Raw genomic sequence first — 8,382 nt, 5'->3', positions numbered from 1 at the left:
CTTAGTTTGCGGTTAAAGGAAGTTTTGAGGCGATCCAAAGGGTTAGAAGTCAGAGGAGCATAAGTGCGAGAGTCAGAGAGCAAGACATCTGCTTTTCGGAGGTAGTCCTCACGGTCAAGGACAACCACCGAATTGCCTTTGTCGGAAGGAAGGATAAGAATAGAGTTGTTAGATTTTAGGGAGGCAAAGGCAAGCTGGAAGCGACGAGGAAGGTGGTGATTTTTAGAAAACAAGATGTCAAGAACGGGGATAAGGGCCCCTCTAAAGGCAGACAGGTCCGAAAGAGTACTAGAGTTAGAATTGACAAACCTGTCAAAGGAACTAATGAGATCAATGCCACAGCGTGGGCCAGGGGAAGTAGCAAAAGACAGACCAAGACCAAGAAGTTCTTGCTGGTGCTTAGAAAGAGAGTAGGACGAAAGGTTGGTAACACAGTCAGAGAGAGAGTATTTGGCCCAAGGACTGTTGGAGATCAGGCGTTGAAGTTTGTTGAGTAGTGTGGAGGATATATATATATATATATATATATATATATATATATATATATATATATATATATATATATATATATATATATATATATATGTCGTACCTAGTAGCCAGAACGCACTTTTCAGCCTACTATGCAAGGTCCGATTTGCCTAATAAGCAAAGTTTTCCTGAATTAATATATTTTCTCTAATTTTTTTATTATGAAATGATAAAGCTACCCATTTCATTATGTATGAAGTCAATTTTTTTTATTGGAGTTAAAATTGACGTAGATATATGACCGAACCTAACCAACCCTACCTAACCTAACCTAACCTATCTTTATAGGTTAGGTTAGGTTAGGTAGCCGAAAAAGTTAGGTTAGGTTAGAGTAGGTAGTCGAAAAACAATTAATTCATGAAAACTTGGCTTATTAGGCAAATCGGGCCTTGCCTAGTAGGCTGAGAAGTGCGTTCTGGCTACTAGGTACGACATATATATATATATATATGTCGTACCTAGTAGCCAGAACGCACTTTTTGGCCTACTATGCAAGACCCGATTTGCCTAATAAGCCAAGTTTTCCTGAATTATTATATTTTCTCTAATTTTTTTCTTATGAAATGATAAAGCTACCCATTTCATTATGTATGAGGTCAATTTTTTTTTATTCAAGTTAAAATTAACGTAGATATATGACCGAACCTAACCAGCCCTACCTAACCTAACCTAACCTTTCTTTATAGGTTAGGTTAGGTTAGGTAGCCGAAAAAGTTAGGTTAGGTTAGGTTAGGTAGGTTAGGTTCTCGAAAAACAAATAATTCATGAAAACTTGGCTTATTAGGCAAATCGGGCCTTGCATAGTAGGCAGAGAAGTGCATTCTGGCTATTAGGTACGACATATATATATATATATATATATATATATATATATATATATATATATACGAAGCCTTGCCTCTGCTCAGTGTCCAGCGGAGAGAGAGCCCCGCAACCTACTGAACCGTGACTCTGTTAGCTTTGCCGGCCGACCAGACGGAATCACACTGCGACCGTGGAAGGGTGGCAGACAGTTGGCATGGGACTATATTTGTGTATCCACCCTGGCAACCACATACATCAACCTCTCTGCCGGCACAGCAGGAGCCGCGGCGACACGCAGAGAAAGAGACAAGTCAGCCAAGTACAGGCAATTAGATCATCGGTACAACTTTGTTCCAATAGGGTCTGAGACCCTAGGCCCATTGGGTGAGAGTGCAAGAAGGTTTCTTAAGGATCTTGGTTCCAAGCTCATTGACACCACAAGAGACCCTAGAGCAGCAAGTTTTCTCTTTCAGCGCTTCAGTGTCGCGATCCAGAGGGGAAATGCTCGCTGCATCCTCGGTTCCTGCCCGGCGTCGGAGGAGTTCGAGGAAATCTACAGCCTCTAGGAAGCGAACTTTTTTTTGTGTCCTCTTAATGTTAATTTTTTGTATAAAATCAGATATGTAACTGTATAACCTTGCATAATAAAGTGTACACTATAAAAAAAAGAGGGGTGGTAGGAGAAGCGAACACTGTTACGTATTCAGAGTTAAATGGCAAGTTTTTCCCTGAATGCTCTGTGTTCCCTTCTCTGAGGCTGTGGGTCCCTATAATTGCACCAGTGGTGGTACCCCCCTATATATATATATATATGTCGTACCTAGTAGCCACAACGCACTTCTCAGCCTACTATGCAAGGCCAAATTTGCCTAATAAGCCAAGTTTTCCTGAATTAATATATTTTCTCTAATTTTTTTCTTATGAAATGATAAAGCTACCCATTTCATTATGTATGAGGTCAATTTTTTTTTATTGGAGTTAAAATTAACGTAGATATATGACCGAACCTAACCAACCCTACCTAACCTAACCTAACCTATCTTTATAGGTTAGGTTAGGTTAGGTAGCCGGAAAAGTTAGGTTAGGTACTCGAAAAACAATTAATTCATGAAAACTTGGCTTATTAGGCAAATCGGGCCTTGAATAGTAGGCTGATAAGTGCGTTCTGGCTACTAGTTACGACATATATATATATATATATATATATATATATATATATATATATATATATATATATATATATATATATATATATATATATATATATATATAGGTTAGGTAACCTATATAACCTATATATATATATATAGGTTAGGTTAACCTATAGAGATAGGTTAGGTTAGGTTAGGTAGGGTTGGTTAGGTTCGGTCATATATCTACGTTTATTTTAACTCCAATAAAAAAAAATTGACCTCAAACATAATAAATTGGGTAGCTTTATGATTTCATAAGAAAAAAATTAGAGAAAATATATTATTTCAGGAAAACTTGGCTTACTAGGCAAATCGGGCCTTGCATAGTAGGCTGAGAAGTGCGTTCTGGCTACTAGGTACGACATATATATATATATATATATCTGAAAATTCACACCCCCAGAAGTGACTCGAACCCATACTGCCAGGAGCACTCTGCTGGCGTACAGGATCCCTTAACCGCTCGACCAACACGACCGGACACAAGAGGATGGTAGGCGAGGCTATTTCCATCCCCCCTGCCGGCACTCTGTTGGTAATCTTTGGCATGGTATTTTATCAAATCACCTCATTCTTTGGGGCACATGTGAGGAACGCAAATGCGAAGAAGCCTGAATGGTCCCCAAGACTATATGCAACTGAAAACTCACACCCCAGAAGTGACTCGAACCCATACTGCCAGGAGCACTCCGCTGGCTTACAGGATCCCTTAACCGCTCGACCAACACGACTGGACAAAAGAGGATGGTAGCTGAGGCTATTTCCATCCCCCCGCCAGCACCCGGTTGGTAATCTTGGGCATGGTATTTTATCAAATCACCTCATTCATTCGGGCACACATGAGGAACACAAATGCAAACAAGCCTGAGTGGTCCCTAGGACTATATGAAACTGAAAACTCACACCCCAGAAGTGACTCGGACCCATACTTCCAGGAGCACTCTGCTCGCGTACAGGATCCCTTAACCGCTTGATCAACACGGCCAGACAAAAGAGAATGGTAGCCGAGGCTATTTCCATCCCCCCGCTGGCACACGGTTGGTAATCTAAAGTTGTTTAACTTTAAACTTGCGAGGTAAAGCAAGTTAGTGCATATAACATAGACACAGTGTTCTCCAATATTAACAGGAGCTTGATGAAAAACGTGACTGACCTCTTTACTTGCTTTAGTGCCCTTGGGAGGTGGGCATATTTGGGGGAGTTAAATGCCCCAAAATTTTCATCTCTTTTAAGGGTCAGAGTGCAGCATAGTGGGTTAGAGGTGTTCCAGCCATACCAGGTGTTGTGAAGCACCTGTGCTGGCTAGGGTTCGAGTCTCCTGGTGGGGGTTGCTGTCTAAAGTTGTTTAACTTAAAACTTGCGAGTTAATGCAAGTTAGTGCATAAAGCATAGACGTGATGTTCTCCCATATTAACAGGAGCTTGATGAAAAATGTGAATGACCTCTCACTTGCTCTAGTGCCCTTGGGAGGTGGGGATATTTGGAGGGGGTTAAATACTCCAAAATTTCCATCTCTTTTAAGGATCTGAGTGTGGAAAAGTGGGTAAAAGGCGTACCAGCTATGCCAGCTGTTGTGAAGCATCTGTGTTGGCTAGGGTTCGAGTCTTCTGGTGGAGGTTGTTGTCAAAAGTTGTTTAACTTCAAACTTGCAAGTTTAAGCAAGTTAGTGCAAAAAGCATTAACACAATCTTCTCTCATATTAAAAGGAGCTTGATGAAAAATGTGAGTGACCTCTCATTTGCTATAGTACCCTTGGGAGGTGGGGATATTTGTGGGGTTTTAAAAACCCTAAAATTTCAATCTCTTTTGAAGGTCTGAGAGTGGTGTAGTGGGTTGAAGGGGTACCAGCTATGCCAGGTGTTGTGAAGCCTCTGTGTTGGCTAGAGTTCGAGTCTCATGGCGGGTGTGTTGTGTAAAGTTGTTTAACCTCAAACTTGTGGGGGTTAAGCAAGTTAGTGCAAAGAGCATAGACACAGTCTTCTCCTATATTAACAGGATCTTGATGAAAAATGTGAGTGACCTCTCATTTGCTCTAATACCCTTAGGAGGTGGGGATATTTGGGGGGTTAAATACCCCAAAATTTCCATCTCATTTATAGGTCTGAGTGTGGTGTAGTGGGTTAAAGGAGTACCAGGTATGCCAGGTGTAGTGAAGCATCTGTGTTGGCTAGGGTTCGATTCTCCTGGTTGGGGTTGTTGTCTAAAGATGTTTAACTTGAAACATTCGAGTTTAAGCAAGGTAATGCAACAAGCATAGACACTGTGTTCTCCCATATTAACAGGAGAATGATGAAAAATGTGAGTGACCCCTAACTTGCTATAGTGCCCTTTGGAGGTGGGCAAATTTGGGGGTTATTACCTTAAAATTTCAATCTCTTTTAAGGGTCAGAGTGTGGTGTAGTGGGTTAAAGGTGAACCAGCTATGCCAGCTGTTGTGAAGCCTCTGTGCTGGCTAGGGTTCGAGTCTCCTGGTTGGGGGTGTTGTCTAAAGTTGTTTAACCTCAAACTTGTGAGGTTAAGCAAGTTAGTGCATAAAGCATAGACACGGTGTTCTCCAACATTAACAGGAGCATGATGAAAAACCTGAGTGACCTCTCAACTGCTTTTGTGCCCTTGGAAGGTTAGGATATTTGGGGGGGGGGGTGTTAATTCCCCAAAAATTTCCCTCTCTCTTTTAAGGGTTTGTGTGTTGTGTAGTGGGTTAAAGACGTACCAGCTATGCCAGATGTTTTGAAGCATCTGTGCTGGCTAGTGTTCGAGTCTCCTGGTGTGGTTTTTTGACTAAAGTTGTTTAAATTCAAACTTGTGGGTTTAAGCAAGTTAGTGCATAAAGCATAGACATGGTGTTCTCCCATATTAACAGGAGTTTGATGAAAAACGTGAGTGACCTCTCAATTGCTCTAATACCCTTGAGACGTGGGGATAATCTTGGATTAAATACCCCAAAATTTCCATCTCTTTTATAGGTCTGAGTGTGGTGTAGTGGGTTAAAGGTGTATCAGCTGTGCCAGGTGTTGTTAAGCATCTGTGCTAACTAGGGTTCAAGTCTCCTTGTGGGGTTGTTGTCTAAAGCTGTTTAACTTTAAATTTGCAAGTTTAAGCAAGATAGTGCATAACGCATAGACACGGTGTTCTCCCATATTAACAGGAGCTTGATGAAATATGTGAGTGACCTCTCACTTGCTCTAGTGCCCTTGGGAGGTGGGGATATTTGGAGGGGGTTAAATACTCCAAAATTTCCGTCTCTTTTAAGGATCTGAGTGTGGTGTAGTGGGTAAAAGGCGTACGAGCTATGCCAGCTGTTGTGAAGCATCAGTGTTGGCTAGGGTTCGAGTCTTCTGGTGGAGGTTGTTGTCAAAAGTTGTTTAACTTCAAACTTGCAAGTTTAAGCAAGTTAGTGCAAAAAGCATTAACACGATCTTCTCTCATAATAACATGAGCTTGATGAAAAATGTGAATGACCTCTCATTTGCTTTAGTACCCTTGGGAGGTGGGGATATTTGTGGGGGATAAAAAACCAAAAATTTCAATCTCCTTTGAAGGTCTGAGAGTGGTGTAATGGGTTGAAGGGGTACCAGCTATGCCAGGTGTTGTGAAGCCTCTGTGCTGGCTAGAGTTCGAGTCTCATGGCGGGTGTGTTATCTAAAGTTGTTTAACCTCAAACTCTTTGGGGTTAAGCAAGTTAGTGCAAAGAGCATAGACACAGTCTTCTCCTATATTAACAGGAGCTTGATGAAAAATGTGAGTGACCTCTCATTTGCTCTAATACCCTTAGGATGTGTGGATATTTGGGGGGTTAAATACCCCAAAATTTCCATCTCTTTTATAGGTCTGAATGTGGTGTAGTGGGTTAAAGGTGTACCAGGTATGCCAGCTGTTGTGAAGCATCTGTGTTGGCTAGGGTTCGATTCTCCTGGTTGGGGTTGTTGTCTAAAGTTGTTTAACTTGAAACATTCGAGTTTAAGCAAGGTAGTGCAACAAGCATAGACACTGTGTTCTCCCATATTAACAGGAGAATGATGAAAAACGTGAGTGACCCCCTCACTTGCTATAATGCCCTTTGGAGGTGGGCAAATTTGGGGGTTATTACCCTAAAATTTCAATCTCTTTTAAGGGTCAGAGTGTGGTGAAGTGGGTTAAAGGTGTACCAGCTATGCCAGCTGTTGTGAAGCCTCTGTGCTGGCTAGGGTTCGAGTCTCCTTGTTGGGGGTGTTGTCTAAAGTTGTTTAACCTCAAACTTGTGAGGTTAAGCAAGTTAGTGCATAAAGCATAGACACGGTGTTCTGCAATATTAACAGGAGCATGATTCAAAACCTGAGTGACCTCTCAACTGCTCTTGTGCCCTTGGGAGGTTAGGATAATTGGGGGGGGGGTTAAATACCCCCAAAATTTCCATCTCCCTTTTAAGGGTTTGTGTGTTGTGTAGTGGGTTAAAGACGTACCAGCTATGCCAGCTGTTTTGAAGCATCTGTGCTGGCTAGTGTTCGAGTCTCCTGGTGGGTTTTTTTGTCTAAAGTTGTTTAAATTCAAACTTGAGGGTTTAATCAAGTTAATGCATAAAGCATAGACATGGTGTTCTCCCATATTAACAGGAGTTTGATGAAAAACGTGAGTGACCTCTCAATTGCTCTAATACCCTTGGGACGTGGGGATAATTTTGGATTAAATACCCCAAAATTTCCATCTCTTTTATAGATCTGAGTGTGGTGTAGTTGGTTAAAGGTGTATCAGCTGTGCCAGGTGTTGTTAAGCATCTGTGCTAACTGAGGTTCAAGTCTCCTTGTGGGGTTGTTGTCTAAAGCTGTTTAACTTTAAATTTGCGAGTTTAAGCAAAATAGTGCATAATGCATAGACACGGTGTTCTCCCATATTAACAGGAGCTTGATGAAATATGTGAGTGACCTCTCACTTGATCTGGTGCCCTTGGGAGGTGGGGATATTTGGGGGGATTAAATACCCCGAAATTTCCATCTCTTTTAAGGGTCTGAGCGTGGTGTAGTGGGTTAGAGGAGAACCAGCTATGCCAAGTGTTGTGATGCATCTGTGTGGCTAGGGTTCGATTCTCCTGGTGGGGGTTGTTGTCTAAAGTGGTCTACCTTGAAACTTTCGAGTTTAAGCAAGGTAGTGCATAAAGACTAGACACTGTGTTCTCCCATATTAACAGGAGAATGATGAAAAATGTGAGTGACATCTCACCTGCTCTAGTGCACTTGGGAGGTGTGAATATTTGGGGAGGTTAAATTCCCTGAAAATTCCATCTCTTTTAAGGGTTGGAGTGTGGAGTATTGGGTTAATGGCATATGAGCTATGCTAAGTGTTGTGAAGCCAACCTATCCTCTTAAAAGTAATGCCACTTTTATCCGTTTACCCATATGGCCGAAAGTAGACGTAATTTGAAAATGAAACAATATAAAATAAATTTGGGATTTTTTTGTTCAACAACAGTAAGTTAAGGTCCTCTGATATGTTTGGTGGGCAGGAATTTCTCATAAAGTTTCAAAACATTATGAAAAACGTTAATTGAAAGTTTTCTCTTCTAACCTTACTGAGTAAGCCGGACGACTCAAACAGAAAATGGGAAAGTACTTCACTTTTGTGAGTGGATTTCATTTCAAATTACGTCCACTTTGGGCCATAGCACGTATACGAGCGAAAAGTGACGTTATTTTTAAGAGGAAGGGTTGGTGAAGTATTTGTGCTGGCTAGGGTTCGAGTCTCTTGAAGGGGTTTGTTGTATAAAGTTGTTTAACTTTAAACTTGCGAGTTTAAGTAAGTTTGTGCATAAAGCACAGACACGGTGTTCTCCCATATTAAGAGGAGCTTGATGAAAAACGAGAGTGACATCTTACTTGCT

The sequence above is a fragment of the Procambarus clarkii genome, unplaced genomic scaffold (assembly GCF_040958095.1).
Source record: "Procambarus clarkii isolate CNS0578487 unplaced genomic scaffold, FALCON_Pclarkii_2.0 HiC_scaffold_105, whole genome shotgun sequence".
Taxonomy (NCBI): domain Eukaryota; kingdom Metazoa; phylum Arthropoda; class Malacostraca; order Decapoda; family Cambaridae; genus Procambarus; species Procambarus clarkii.
This window is presented reverse-complemented; position numbering follows the sequence as displayed.